At 42.7% G+C, this 15,672-nt stretch overlaps 1 pseudogene; it reads right to left on the bottom strand.

Moving 5' to 3' along the window:
* Positions 1–12,813: 12,813 nt before the first annotated feature.
* LOC130030661 (enhancer of rudimentary homolog) lies at positions 12,814–13,507 on the bottom strand (annotated as a pseudogene).
* Between the last annotated feature and the right edge of the window lie 2,165 nt (positions 13,508–15,672).

The raw sequence follows: 15,672 nt of genomic DNA, 5'->3' as shown, positions 1-15,672 counted from the left end.
GGCGGAGGAATCGAAGCTGGGTGGGTCTGGTCAGCTGTGTGCAAGGCAAACACCCTACCCGCTGTGCTATTGCTCCAGCCCACTATACTTAGTATGTAATAAATACTCACAAATACCTAATGAATGGATAGATGGATTTTGGATCTAATTGAGAATAATATAAATTGCATTTAAGAGGTTTAGAACTATCCTATATAAAAGAGTCAGCCATAATGCTATCATGTGATATTAAGAGCAATAATTTTAGAGTTAAACTGTTGTCTCCACCACTTATATATACCATGAAAATGCCTGATAGATATAGGTATTCAAAAAATGATGGTGATTTTTAACATAATGACCAAGTTACAGCTTAGAAGTGGGAAACTCATTTAACCGCATTTGGGCTTTTCTAAAAAAAAAAACTTTTTTTAGCAATAGGGGGGAAGAAATATTTATTTAGTTTTGTAGTGCTAGGGATAAAGCCATCATATTGCACATGCAAAGCAATTGATCTACATCTGGGACCAAGGAAGAATGATTTTAAGATCACAACAAAGAAGGTAGAAACAAGTTAAAAGGTTATTACACTCATAGAGAAAAATGGAACTGAATAACAGTAATGAGAGTGTAGAAAAGAGATAAAACAGATCCTTAAAGTGTTGAAGCAACAGTCTTATAGCTAGAAATGATGAGAAAGGAGAAACTTGAAAATAAATTAAAGTTCTTACTTGGTCAATAGATTACAGGATGATGCAATTAGTTTAGACGGTAGGGGAAGATTTATGGAGGGAGGTTCTAAAGCCAGTGGGCCTCCGTAGGTGGCTTATGCGAAGTGGAGAGAAGAGAGATGTCCACTTTCTCCCAATCCAACTCTGCCACCCTAGGACCGGCTGGGAAGGTTAGGAGTGAAAGTCAGCAGCAATCGGGGGGGGGGGGGGGAAACGGAAAAAGAAGAGGGAAAAAAAAAAGAAGAGAGATAGTCCATGTGAGCCTCTGCGTGACATGCACCAGAGTCCAACTAGTTCCACTAGGTAGCCATCAAGTCACATCTAATGTCCATGTAGTGTGTTCAACATGGGAGTTAATCTTCACCCTCCCAATTTCTTGGGAAGCTATAGACTCAGGCTAGAGCGAGAAATTGCTCTTTGCAGAAAAGGAAAACCAGTCTTAGGCCTTACCCAAGCGTTCTGGGTCCTTGCCTTTCTCTCAGAAAAGAATTTAGGATAAGAGCAGTGAAGTAAAACAGTTTTTTTTTCTTTTTGGGTCACACCCAGCAATGCACAGGGGTTACTCCTGGCTCTGCGCTCAGGAATCACCCCTGGCGGTGCTCAGGGGACCATATGGGATGCTGGGAATCGAACCTGGGTTGGCCACATGCAAGACAAACTGTGCTATTGCTGTGCTATTGCTGTGCTATTGCTCCAGCCCCAGTAAAACAGTTTTAATTTGGAGGTTTTGAGGAAGTGGAAGGAGTAGAGGGAAAAAGGTCAGGGCAGAGGAAGGGAGGGAGGGAGAGAAACAGAGAGAGGGAGGGAAGGAGGGAGTAGGACGCTCAAGAGAAAACTTGGGCTTCTCCAGAGACAGAGAGCACCCAGTGCGCATTTCAAGAGGGGAGATGCAGTGATACACGTGCTCGGGTACCACATGTGCTTGGCCACATGGGCACTGGCAGCATATGTGCCTGTTTCCTTTGTTCAACTTGACTTTTATAGGGTTTTCCCCAAGCTACCCCACATGCAGCCTTCTAGCTTAGTAAGAATCTATTGCTAGGGTGGTTGCCAAGAGGTAGAGTTGGGATGGTCTTCCTTGAAATTCCTTTTTTTGACCTTAGTTTCAGCTGGAGCTTCTCTCCTAGGTTGGGACCAGCCTTCTCTGGTCTAGGTTAGCTCCAGGTAAAGATCTTATCAGGTCTTAGTTTCTGTACCCACAAGGCGGGTCCTGACAATGTTAGGTGGTTATTACTTTCCAGGAATTCCATTGCCAAGAAGGCTCTTCCCTATCTTCATCAGTTCTGTTCTATTTGGGAAGCAGTGAATTGGGCTGGAGAGATAGCACAGCAGTAGGGCACTTGTCTTGTGTGCAGCTGGCCCAGCCAAGCCGGGTTCAATTCCTCTGCCCCTCTCGGAGAGCCCGGTAAGCTACCGAGAGTATCTTGCCCGCATGGCAAAGCCTGGCAAGCTACTCATGACGTATTCGATATGCCAAACACAGTAAAAACAAGTCTCACAATGGAGACGTCACTGGGCCTGCTCAAGCAAATCGATGAACAACGGGAGGACAGTGACAGTGAGTTTGCTGCATCTTAAAAACACAGTACACCCAGGAGGAGAGAGAAAACAAAAGGGAATGCCCTGCCACAGTGGCAGGGGGGGATGGGGGGATGGGAGGATGGGGGGGAGGGATATTATCCTGGTGGTGGAAAATGGGCACTGGTGGAGGGATGGGTATTTGATCGTGGTATGACCGAGATTCAAGCACAAAAATTTGTAAATCTACAACTGTACCTCATGGTGTTTCACTAATAAAAAAAAAAAAACACAGTAAAGATTTTTGCTAGAGGTGTAACCATCATGATTTGCTTCCACTGTATAAACATATCAAAATAAAACATATACCCCACATATGTGTGTGTGTGTGTGTGTGTGTGTGTGTGTTATTTGAGGACCACACACTGTGGTGCTCAAGGTCACTCCTGGACTTAGTGCTTAGGGATCATTCTCCATGGTGCTTGGAGGATGCGGTGCTAGCTACTGAATCTTCATCTCCTTCAAAGTATATGCTCCAGACCTTTGACCTAGATCACTGGCCCCTCTGATGATTACTTAGTAGTGCATATCAGTAAAGTGGATGAGATTTCCTAGGGAATATTTATAAGAGCTAGTAGAATAAAAGTAAATACAATTTATAGATGAGACTATTTGGAAAAATGAAGCTACATAGTGTAATTTGCAGAGAACAAGGGGATATATTATCTTACTAATGTAGACTATCACATTTAACAATAACCTTTTAAAAAGATAGAAAGCAAATTATCTTTCTAATGTAAACTAGACATAAACTTCCCTAGAGCAAAGATTTAATTATGCTTCTGCACGACATTATCATGTCTAGTAATTAACATTCAAGTAGGTTTAAAAAATTATTTTTTGTTTCTTTGCGTTTTGGGTCACACCAGGTGGAGCTGAGGGCTTACTCCTGGCTCTGTGCTCACGTATCATGCCTAGCAGAGCTCAGGGGATCATATCAGATAGAACCTGAGTTGGCTGTAGGGAAGGTAAGCACCCTTCCCACTGTAATGTACTGTCTCTCTGGCCCCAAGACAAACAGGCTTTAAATAAGAATGAAGGCATGAGATAGGAATTTGAAGACAAATTTCTAATCTGTACAACAACATGGGCTCAGCTTGACAGGGAAGGTAGTTCAGTTGGCAGGATCCCTACTTTGCCTGTGCAATGTCTTGTTTGATTCTTGAGCGTGATCCTCTCCTTGCACTGGGAATTACCTGTCACTTGGAAAATATAGGGACTGGAGAGAGTCAACAGGCTGAGCACATACTTAGAGCATGTGAGCACATGCTTATTCTTATTTTTGAGCACATGCTGAGAATGCTTAGACAGCTGAGCATAGGCTACAATCCCTGGCACCATACGGTTCACCCAGGAGTGACTCCCCCAATGGGAGTAGCCCCTAAACACCACTGAGTGTGGTCTCCCAACCAATACAATAAAATCAAAAGTCCAATATTGAATGATCCTGTTTCGGTCTCTTGCATCTTTCATTTTAACAACACCCCTCTCCCAACCCATCTCTATTCCTCACCATCTTCCCCTCAGGGAACCTTAGTTCTATTATCAATGTCCATGTTGGTAAAAATATATCAGTGTTTTCATTTTTAATTTCATTTTGACCATTGTCAACTTTATATATTTAAACTCCACATGAGTGAAAACATCTAATACATGTCTTTTTTTTCTATTTTGCTTTGCAGAATCCCGAGAATGTATTCTGTTTTATGCAAATAGGAAATTTTTATTTTTTTAATTAATTTTTACTTTTGGGGTGACACTGGATGTGCTCAGGACTACACCCAGCTCTGTGCTTGCATTTTTATTTATTTCTTTCTGAAAACTATTTTTATTTTGGAGGGCCATACATGGGAGCGCTCAGGGCTTATTCCTGACTATATTCAAGAATCACTGCTGATGGTGATGGGGGCGAACATATGTAGTGTCATGGATGAACCCAGGTTAGCTATGTGCAAGGCAAGTGCACATGGGTTTTTATTTGCTGCACTATCTCTTTTATTTCTTTTGCTGGAGACTTCATTTTATTATTGTTTTGCTATTATAAATAACGCTTCAATAAATATTGTATTGGGTGTATGTGTGTGTGTGTGTGTGTGTGTGTGTGTGTGTGTGCGCGCGCGCGCGCATGCGCGCGTATGGCAGTGGGATAGGGAAGGGAAGGTGTGGGAATATAAATCACTCCCTGCCGTACTCAGGAAACCATGTAGTGCTGTGGATCAAACCCTACTGCCTTGTACTGTATCTCTGGCCCTGGATATAGTTTATTTTCAGGGGAAGAGGTGCACTAGACCCAACAGTTCTCAAGGATTCCTCCTAGCTCTGTGCTCAGCATATCGTTTTCTGGGCTAACATTTAAATATTTTTTTAGATATTCACAAGTCTCACGATGGAGACATTACTAGGCCTGCTCTAGCAAATCGATGAACAATGGGAGGACAGTTCTACAGTGCTACAGATATTCACAAGTGGAAGTGTTGAATCATGTAGTATCTCAATATTTAGCTTCTTGAATGTTTTTCTTCTTCCAAAATAATATTTTCCAAAATGTTTGCAATTACATTCCACCATGCGTGCGAATACAGTTTTGTCCAATACACTTTCTCCAATACTTGCTATACTTGCTAGTGTTTGGGGGTTTTTTTGGGAGGGGGTTGTTTGATTTACTTTGGGGCCACCAGGTGATACTCCCAAATTACTCCTAGCTCTGTACTCTGGAATTACCACTGGTGGTATTCAGGGGACCATATAGGATGCCAGGGATCAAACCTGAGTCAGCAGTGTGCAAGATAAGTGCTTTACTCACTGTACTATCTCTCAGGCCCCTTCCCAACTCTATTTTAAATGGTTAATTTCAACCTTCATGGCATGAGATCTGAAAAGATACTTAGATCATATAGATTTCTATTTTTTTAACTATGATCTATCAAATTGTATTTAAGCATATAACCTATCCTAGAGAAAGTTCCATGTGCACTGGAAAAGAATGTATATTTAGATTTTGAAATGGAGGGTCATAGACATACTTATTAATATCAATTCTTCCAAATCCTCATTTAGTGCTCTTATTTCCTTACTCATATGTCTGAGATGTTCAATCATGAGATTGTGGTGTTAAAGTCTTCCAATTAGTTGTCACTTGTTGTTGTTGTTGTTGAACTTTGTAAGAGCTTTAAATATTTTGGATATTAGCTCTTTATCTGATGTATTGTGTGCAAACATTTCCTTTCTTTCAATAGAGTGTCAATAGGGTATCTTTTATTTGTTCCTGAGGATTTTTTTTTTGGACATGCAAGCTTTATAAATTTGATATAGACCCATTGGTTTATTCTTATTTTTTGCTATCTTTGTCCCTGCCGTCAAATCATTGAAGACATCTGAGTTCCATATCCTGGAAAGTTTTGCTTATGTTTCCTTCCATGTATTTTCTGTAGTCTGGTCTAATCTCAAGGTCCTTGCTATGCTTTAAATTTTGTGAATGGTGTGAGATATGGTTTTAGGTTTTTACTTATTCTATATTTTTTCTTCTCAGTTTTCCCAGTACCATTTGTTGAAGACCCTTTCCTTATTCTGCTCCTTTGTTCCTACATCTGAAGGTTTAAGCTCTGGGATCTCAATTCTGCTCCATTGCTCTGAGAGTCTATTTTATTCCAAAACAACTACTTTTTGACCACCATAGCTTTTTTCTTCTTTTGATGCCAGGACTATAGGGGGTGGTGGGGTGGTGCACACACATGGCAGTGCTCAGGAATCACTCCTGGCAGGACAAAAGGACCACATGGGGTGCCCAGGGATCAAACCCAGGTTAGCTGTGTGCCAGGCCAGGCCCTTACTCACTGTACTGTCTCTTTGGCCCCTTGACTTCTACTACTTTATAGTACAGTTTAAAGTCAGGAAATGCAATATCTCCCACATAATTTATCTTCTTTGTTTGATTGCTTGTTTGTTTGGTTTTGGGCCACACCCAGTTGTGTTTAGGGTTTTGTCCCAGCTTTTCTTCAGGGATTACTACTGGTGTGGTCAGGGGACCATAAGAGGTCCAGGAATCAAACTTAGATTGGCTGTGTGAAAGGCCAAGCGCTTTATCTGCTATATTACCTCTGGCCCATATCTTCTCATCTTTAATCTATTTTTTCTATAACAGCACTTTTACCTTAAAGGAGTCACCAATATTTTACATATTATTTCTCCCTCCTATCAACCTTTTAGGTCAACTGGTTATAGAATACAAAGTACTTGGTTAAATCATTATCTGGATTTAATTGCTTCTGCTCTTTGGGTGGGAGTATGCCCAGCAGTGCTCAAAGTGCTCAGGGCTTACAGCTGGTTTTGTGTTCAGGGGTTACTCTTGGCAGGGATCAGGGGAATCATATATGGTACAGGGTACTGAACCGGGGTTGGCCACATGCAAAGCAAGTGCCACACTGGCTTTTGCTGATTTTAACTATGCAATGAGACATTTGGATGAAGGGACACTCTTGATAGTGTTTCAGGTGTTACTCTTGACTCTTGTGCTTCAGGATTGCTCCTAGTGGTGTTTGGGGAACAATATAGTGTTGGGATTAAATTTAGACTTCCCAGATACAAAATATATTCTCAGATCTTTGAGCTAGCTGTCTAATTCTTCTCTCATGCATTCTTTTGTGTGCTTATTTATTGGGGGGGGGGGATGTTTATGGGTCACAGTGGCAGTGCCTGGGACTATTCTCAGCTCTGTGCTTTGGAGTCAATCATGGAGTGCTAAGACTGTATGGAGCCAGGGACCAAAGTGGGCTGATCACGTGCAAGGAAAGCACCTTAATCCTGTGTGATTATTCCCCTGCCCCTCAATGGTGCAGGTGAGGCAGAAGTGGCAGAGGCAGGTCTCTGTGTTCATTCTTGATTCCCAGGTTCTTCAATACTTTCAAGAACGAAATTATTGAATAATAAAAATGCTCAGACTCAGAGTTGGAAAATAGAAAAGTTTATTGGAAAGCAGAAGAGAAAAGGAAAAAAGCTCCCCAAGTGGGGAGGAACTTAGTATAGAACTAAATTAATAGGGAGTTGTGTGTGCGCCCTTTTTTTTTTTTGCTTCCAATTTTTTTTTTTTTAATTTTTATTAGTGAGACACCATGAGGTACAGTTGTAGACTTACAAATTTTGTGCTTGGGTTTAAATTATACAATGATCAAATACCCATCCCTCCACCAGTGCCCATTTCCCACCACCACGGATCCCAGTATCCCTCCCACCCCCCAACCCCCCCAACCCACCCTGCCTCTGTGGCAGGGCATTCCCCTTTGTTCTCTCTCTCCTTTTGGGTGTTGTGGTTTGCAAAAGAGGCATTGAGTGTGCGCCCCCCCCTTTTTTTTACAGGCTCCTTACCTTAGCGATTGACAAGGCTCTATAAAAGATGCCAGAAAATCACAGGGACGTCTCGCTGGCATTTTTGATCCCTTATCTTAGTCTCCTTGTCGGCCTAGGCTCCAGAACCGAGTTTATGGTCCTAGAAATTTCTGACTGTTGGGGCAGGACTTTGGGAATGAAATGTGTCAGGTCTATGGAGGGGAAGGTGACAAGGGAACTCTGTGGCTTCCCTCTTCACTGGCAAGGGGAAACAAATCTTCCAGGCCTAACTGCCAATTATCTCTGTTTCCCCATCAGCTAGATTCCATGGTTGCCCATTGTTATCTTAGTTTCCCTGTCAGCCTAAAAGAGTTTTAAGCTCCTGGGAAGCCCCAGGAATGCTGAGACAGAGCCTTGTGGGTGGAATGTGTGTCAGGTTGATGCAGGAGAGATGGATCATCTGGGAAAGAAAGCTGTGGCTTCCTCTCTCACTAGCAAGGGGAAACTGAGGTTTCCTCTTTTATTAATGAGACATTTTAAAAGATAAAAACAATTTTTTATTTTTATTTTGGATTTTGTAGGAATGTTGAGGCAAAACTACTCAACAAAGGTAAGACTATTTTGAGGCACACATAAAATTTATGGCGATTTCTCCATTTGTGATATAAAGGAAATTTTAAAAGAAATGAAAGGGGCTATAAATAACTTGCAAAAATTTTACTAATGCACCCAAGAGTTAATAAGACAGGAGAAGAAATTGGCTTAATAAAATATATTTTAAAAGGCTATATCATTCCATAACGATATGAAACATGCATCAAAGAAAAATTATTCTAAGCTACAGAGCATGGGACTACCACAGTTCTGCTCAATTATGATAAGAGGAACTGGTTGGAGGCCATATAATCTGCATGTGAATTTTATTTAAATTGGTTCGCTCTAAGTTTGTACTTGTTGGAAGATTCTTATAAAGATCATTAAATTATGTAAATATATTGGACAAAAATGAGAACCAGGGAGATAGTACAGAATTTAGGTTACTTTTCTTATACACAATCCAACCCAATTCAATCCCTGGCACCACACTGTCACCCAGAGCCACTTTGGGTATGGGCCGAGAGGCCACAGAGTGGCCCACGTAATTCTCAGCACCTCAGGGCCAGAATGGTACTCATTCTACGCTCTCATATTCCTGAATCTCTGAGCCAGTTGGATGGGAATCTCCTGGACATGCCCTTAGGCTCCTGAGCACTGCTCCAGAGGCAGAATCTCTCACTCACCCTCTGCCCTAAACAAAATGAAAAAGAAGACATTTTCTTCAATTAGGGTAGAAAGAAATGGTTTTGTTCTTTTCTTTTTTAAAATTGATGATGCGTTTGGTTTGGTTTTGCTACTCTGTTCTTTTTTGAGTCCTCCCCCCCCCCCACCCCCGTAAGTTCTATTGTGTTTCCTATGAATGAGCTAATGAGCTAATGTTTAAAAAGGAGTTAAAGCTATTAAAACAAAAAAGAGGGGGATGAAGAGGCTGTATTGCACTATACTGAATAAAGCTAGGTTTGTAGTTGTAAATAGGTATTTTTTAATGCATGTAAGCACTGTCCTCCCATTGTTCATCGATTTGCTTGAGCGGGCACCAGTAACGTCTCCATTGTGAGACTTGTTACTGTTTTTGGCATCTCAAATAAGCCATGGGGAGCTTGCCAGGCTCTGCTGTGAGGTATTTTTTAATACCAGGCATTATTACATACATGGGACATCATGCCCAATGCAACGAAACATGTATTTGTTTGGAGAGTAAGATAATTAAAAAACAACAACACTCTAGTGTTAAGAATAACTGATGTTTAGAAAAAGCTTTTCATTAATTCAACAGTTAAATTTTGGGGAATGTATCTCATTAAGCATTTTCTAAGTGCTGAATGTATAGTTTTTGTTTAAAGGCATTGTTGGGACTGAAGATAGTGCAGGGTTCTAGTTTTTGCTGTTCAAGCAGACAACTCCAGTTTGATCCCCAGCACCACATATGGTCTAACACCACCAGGAGTGATGCCTGAGTGAAAGCATAACCTGAGCCTTGCTGGGTGTGCTCCTACCCCTGCCAAAATAAAAAGATTTCTGAGTGCCAGGGCCAGGAAATACTACCTCCAGTGAAGACTGAGAATCACAGAGCCCTCCAAGCCATGACTGGAACACTCAGAGTGTGAACCCTTTTGAGTGCTTGTATTAGCGCTGACATGTGAGTCACTGACATGTGAGTCCTGGTGAACGCCACAGACGAACGTGTGCAAGGTCACAGTTGAGCATGTGTGCAGTCTCTTTGCCATTACAATAACAGACAACAATGAGTTTGAGGGTGATTTTTTTTTAAGTATTGTTGAGTTTTTTGAACTTTGATTTTTGTTTTTTTAAAACCGGGTTTTGGGCTACACCGTGTGGCGCTTAGGGCCTACTTGTGACCCTGTGCTCAGGGATTATATCTGCTGGTGCTGAGGGGACCATATGTAGTGCCAGAGATGGAACCAGGGTCAGCTGCAAGGCAAGGCAAGTACATTAACATCTTATTACTTCTTTTGGTTCTGAATATATATATAGGTAAAGGTAAAGGTAAAGACCCTCCCGTTGATCGTCGATTTGCTCGAGCGGGCCCAGTAACGTCTCCATTGGAGACTTTGTTGTTACTGTGTCTGGCATATCGAATACTCTCGGTAGCTTGCCGGGCTCTCCGAGAGGGGTGGAGGAATCGAACTCGGGTTGGCCATGTTGGCCGCTTGTAAGGTGAATGCCCTACCCGCTGTGCTATATATACAGTAGTACATGCATATATAAATACACATATATGTATATTTATTTATCTGGGTTTTGGACCACCCCTGGAAGTGCTCAGGGTTTACTCTCAACTGCAATCTGGAATCACTCCTGGCAGGCTCGGGGAGTCCATATGGGATGCCAGGAATCAAACCCTACTCTCTATACTATCTCTCTGGCTCCAAGATAGCTGACTTTAGAGATGGCTCAAATGGCCGAGCACTTGTGTTGCATGTTGGATATCCTGTCCAGATTTGATCCTGGAACTCTAAAGTCACTCAGGCACTGTGAGAGCAATCCCTAATCTCAGAGGCAGCAGGGACAGTCCCCACACAGTTTGGGGTTGTGGCCCCCAAATAAGCCGAACAAAAGATAGCAACTATATTACTCTTATGCATTGATCAGACTGTTTGTTTTGGGGCAGAGACAGCTCAAAGGCCTCATTTGCCTGGTTTTTCTCTAGGAGCCTGGATTTGATCCCTGGGGCCATCTGGTCCCTTGAGTACTGCCAGAACTGACCCCACAAGCACCTCCAGATACCAAAAGGAAAAAAAATATTGGCTCAGTATTCATTATGACTTAAACCAAGTAACATATAACTTCATCTGGAAAATGACTTGAGAACTTCAAATACATTATTTTCAATTTTTGTACAAATCTTGATATTTTATTGCAGTAGAGTTTAACGAAGGTTGCTCTCAGATTTAATTTCTTTTTATTCTGATAATGTCTGGTAAAATATTTTTCTGTCTTGGAGAGAAAATTTTTTTTTCTTTACTACAAAGTACTGTCTTTTATTTTATTATTCACTGTCACTGTCCTCCCGTTGTTCATCGATATTCTCGAGCAGGCCCAGTAACATCTTCATTGGAGACTTTGTTGTTACTGTGTTTGGTATATCGAATACATCACGGTTTGCTTGCCAGGCTCTGCCGTGCGGGCGAGATACTCTCGGTAGCTTGCTGGGCTCTCCGAGAGGGACGGAGGAATCAAACTCGGGTTGGCCATGTTGGCTGCATGCAAGGCAAACGCCCTACCTGCTGGCTTGTCTGATTTTATTATTATTATTATTATTTTTAAAATATAACTAAAGAACATTTTTTGTCTTTCTTTAATATTTTGGATTTTATTTTAAAATATTTAAAATATTTAAAATATAAAATATTTTAAAATATAAAAGTGCAGTCTCTGCCCCGCGCCTGGGTGTTCCTTCCCGGAATCCCTTGGAGGGGAGCGGGTTGAGCTTTCCTCCCCACCCTGACCAGGGCTACGGCAGCCGAAGACCTCCAGGACCAGCCACCACCATGCTGAGACCACTCTCCGCACACCTGAAGGTACTGGCAGAGGGACAAAGCCACGCGGGTTCCGGGGCCGAGACCTCCAAGCCTACTCGATTTGGAGTCGAGCATCTTCCAGCCAGATCCTCCAAATTCCAGTAGGCGGGGGTCACACCCACCACCTGGCCCCCTGGCGCCGTGTAATCCCATCAGCGGCCAAGACTCAGAGACTATAAAATCCAGATCCCGGATGAGAAAAGTGCAGTCTCTGCCCCCGCGCCTGGGTGTTCCTTCCCGGAATCCCTTGGAGGGGAGCGGGTTGAGCTTTCCTCCCCGCCCCGACCAGGGCTACGGCAGCCGAAGACCTCCAGGACCAGCCACCACCATGCTGAGACCACTCTCCGCACACCTGAAGGTACTGGCAGAGGGACAAAGCCACGCGGGTTCCGGGGTCGAGACCTCCAAGCCTACTCGATTTGGAGTCGAGCATCTTCCACCCTGATCCTCCAAATTCCAGTAGGCGGGGGTCACACCCACCACCTGGCCCCCTGGCGCCGTGTAATCCCATCAGCGGCCAAGACTCAGAGACTATAAAATCCAGATCCTGGAACCGCGCGGCCGCATTTGCGGCCGTGCGACATCTTATTATCTCATTCCTACTTTGGACAAACTTGCAGGCTATTGAATGTAGCCTGCCCACAGGGCAGAGTCTGGCAAACTCCCCGTGGCCTACCAAATATGCCAAATACCAGTAACAATGATGGGTCTCATTCTCCTAAAGAGCCGTGAATATAATCTCAGGGCTAGGATGAAAGAGACGTTACTGGGGCCTGCTCGAGGCAATCGACGATTAACAGGATGATGAAATGAAATGAAATATTTTATTTTTATTTATTTATTTTTTGCTTTTTGGGTCACACCCAGCGATGCACAGGGGTTATTTCTGGTTCATGCACTCAGGAATTACTTCTGGCAGTGCTCTGGGGACCATATGGGATACTGGGAATCGAACCCGGGTTGGCCGCAGGCAAGGCAAACACCCTACCTGCTGTGCTATTGCTCCAGCTCCTAAGATTTTATCTTGAGGACATAACTGTGTCATCACCCACCCACCCCCACCACCCAATCCTGAAGAATGGTTAGTATAGTGAGTATTATTAGAGTGGAAACAAATAGTTGGAAAGGCTGAAATCAACAATAACTGACAAAGAACAACTTCCATCTAAAACATCATAAAAATGTTTTAAGTTAAAAAAAATGGGGTAGGGGGTAGGGAGAGGGAAGCAGGCAATGGGGGGTTTTCAGATTGAACAGGATCATCATCGTCATATTTCATTCAATACATTCATCCCTGGCTAGATTGTACCAAATGGAAACAGGATTATTAGGATACAAAACATCCACTAGAGTTTGCTGTACACATCTGTATTCCAAGCCCACCCTCATGTCCCTAATGCTCCCAGCTCAATTATTTCCCAGCCTGCTGGGCCTGTCGACTATGAAGCACATAGATCTTCTCTTTAATCCAGTCTTTGTTGTTAGGCTGGTATGTCTGGGTACCAGCTCGGTAAACGAGGCAGCTGAGGTCTGCCAGATCATCCATAAAATCAAATAATCGACTGATATCATATGTGATAGAGGGGCTGTTGGGGTTCATTCTCTTCAGATGTTCTTTCTACATTTTACAAACACCTCCAATGCATTCATTCACAGATTCATAGTCACAGATTCATAGTCAGCATAAGTTCTGCCTTCTGGCCTCTTGGTGGGCTGGACTAGTAAAATGGTGTGAGACGTGGCCCAAACACTTTCCATGCAGCCCCTGGCCAACACCTCCTCTGCACATGAGCTGAGAAGCCAGTACTGTCTTTTTCAAACAGATTTTTTTTTTTGGCCTTTTGGGTCATACCCAGCGATACACAGAGGTTACTCCTGGCTCTGCACTCAGGAATTACTCCTGGCTGTGCTGAGGGGACCATATGGGATGCTGGGAATCGAACCCAGGTTGGCCGCGTGCAAGGCAAACGCCCTACTTGCTGTGCTATTGCTCCAGCCCCAGTACTGTCTTTTTAAAGGAAAGATGACTGATTGGTAATGTGATTATTTGCTAATACGTAGCACTATCCTCCCATTGTTCATTGATTTGCTCGAGCGGGCACCAGTTACTTGTTGTTTATGAGACTTGTTGTTACTGTTTTTGGCATATCGAAGATGCCACAGGGAGCTTGCTAATATGATTTTGTTTTATTTTGGGGCCACGCCTGCAGTGTTCAGGGGTCATGTTCTTAGGAGTGGTCCTAGTAGCGGCCCTGAAAGTTTTCAGGGGATCTTATGTGGTGCTGGGGATTTGAACAGGGGTCAGTGGGATCCAAGGTTAGGGTCCTACCTTTGCGCTATCTCTCCAGCTGACCTCTCCCTCTTTGTGTGAGTGTGTGTGTGTGTGTGTGTGTATGTGTTGTGTTCAGTGCACACCCTGCAGTTATCAGGGCTTACTGTGCTCAGGGATAACTCCTGGCAGGGCTTGGTCGACCACATGTGAAGATGGGACTAGAACTTGTGTCGTCTCATACAAGCAAGTGCCCTAGCCTCTATACTATCTCGCCTGCCTCAGCCCCCTCTTTTTTGAGAACAGTATGTAACTTACATCTCAACAAGGGTGAAGACTGAATTTCTCTTCTTGATGATTATTTGAAGACACTAGTCTTCTGGTAAACATACTTCTTTATGGTAAATTACAAAACAAATTGTTTTTGTTATCGTTATTATGATATTATTACATTTTCATGAAAAAAATCTGTGCTAACAGATTAAGGTGATCAGAACATCTGGACCTGCATTATTAATAACATTTTAGAAGTAATAATCTTGAATACAAAAATAAAATTATAGAAAGGAGAAAAAGTTTCAACTTAGATTGTTTATGCACTCTAATAGTATTTACTAGAATTTTACTATGGTGTACAATGTGCAAGTCATGTGTTGTAATGTATTTGTGAGAAAGATGGATTAGCATATTTTTGCCCTGAGAACTTTCAGTTTATTAGGCAGAAAGATGACAGAACAAACCACTATAAGAAAATGAGGCAGATTTCAGATTGGGGAAAGAACAGAGATTCCGTTAGAGAACAGAATAAAGAATATTTTCTGTTGCTATTTTTGGGCCACACCCAGCGATGCTCAGGGGTTACTCCTGGCTCTGCACTCAGAAATTACTCCTGGCGGTGCTTGAGGGACCATATGGGATACTGGAGATCGAACCTGATTGGTCCCATGCAAGCCCTACCTGCTGTACTATCACTCAGGCCTCACAAGTCTTAAAGCAGTTATGGGGTGAGGGGTGTAGATGTCCTCTTTCAGAAGAAACTGAGGTTTAAGATCTTATAGTAAAATATTGCACTTTGTATCTAAAGTAGGGAAATATGAGCACTATATTGATGATAATTAAAGTTGATTATCATTGTTGAAAGTTGAGCCTTCTGTGTTAATGTTTTCGTTAATCATGCTTAGTTGGCTTCTATGTTACATCCCATCCAGTCTGATGCACTACTACTGATATGCAGTGTTGTAGAGAAAAAAAACCCAGATTCCAATTAGATGGGCAACTTTATTTCCACTTTATTTTTATTATTAATATTTAATTTTTATTTATTATCTCTTAATAGGGGTTTTATCCAGAGGTACTGTGGTTGGAACAGTCACTTTACCACTTGAGTTGTCTCCCCAGCCCTAAGCTGCACCTTCTTTCTCTCTTTTTCTCTTTCTCTCCCTCTTTCTCTTTCTTTCTTTCTTTCTTTCTTTCTTTCTTTCTTTCTTCCCTCCCTCCCTCCCTCCCTCCCTCCCTTCCTTCCTTCCTTTCTCTCCTTCCTCCCTTCCTTTCTCTCTCCTTCCTTCCTTCCTTCCTTCCTTCCTTCCTTCCTTCCTTCCTTCCTTCCTTCCCTCCCTCCCTCCCTCCCTCCCTCCTTCCCTTCCTTCCTTCCTTC

This window comes from Sorex fumeus, unplaced genomic scaffold (genome assembly GCF_029834395.1).
Source record: "Sorex fumeus unplaced genomic scaffold, SorFum_2.1 ptg000044l, whole genome shotgun sequence".
Lineage (NCBI taxonomy): Eukaryota > Metazoa > Chordata > Mammalia > Eulipotyphla > Soricidae > Sorex > Sorex fumeus.
Note: the sequence above shows the minus strand (reverse complement) of the source record. Positions and strands in the feature narration are given on the sequence as shown.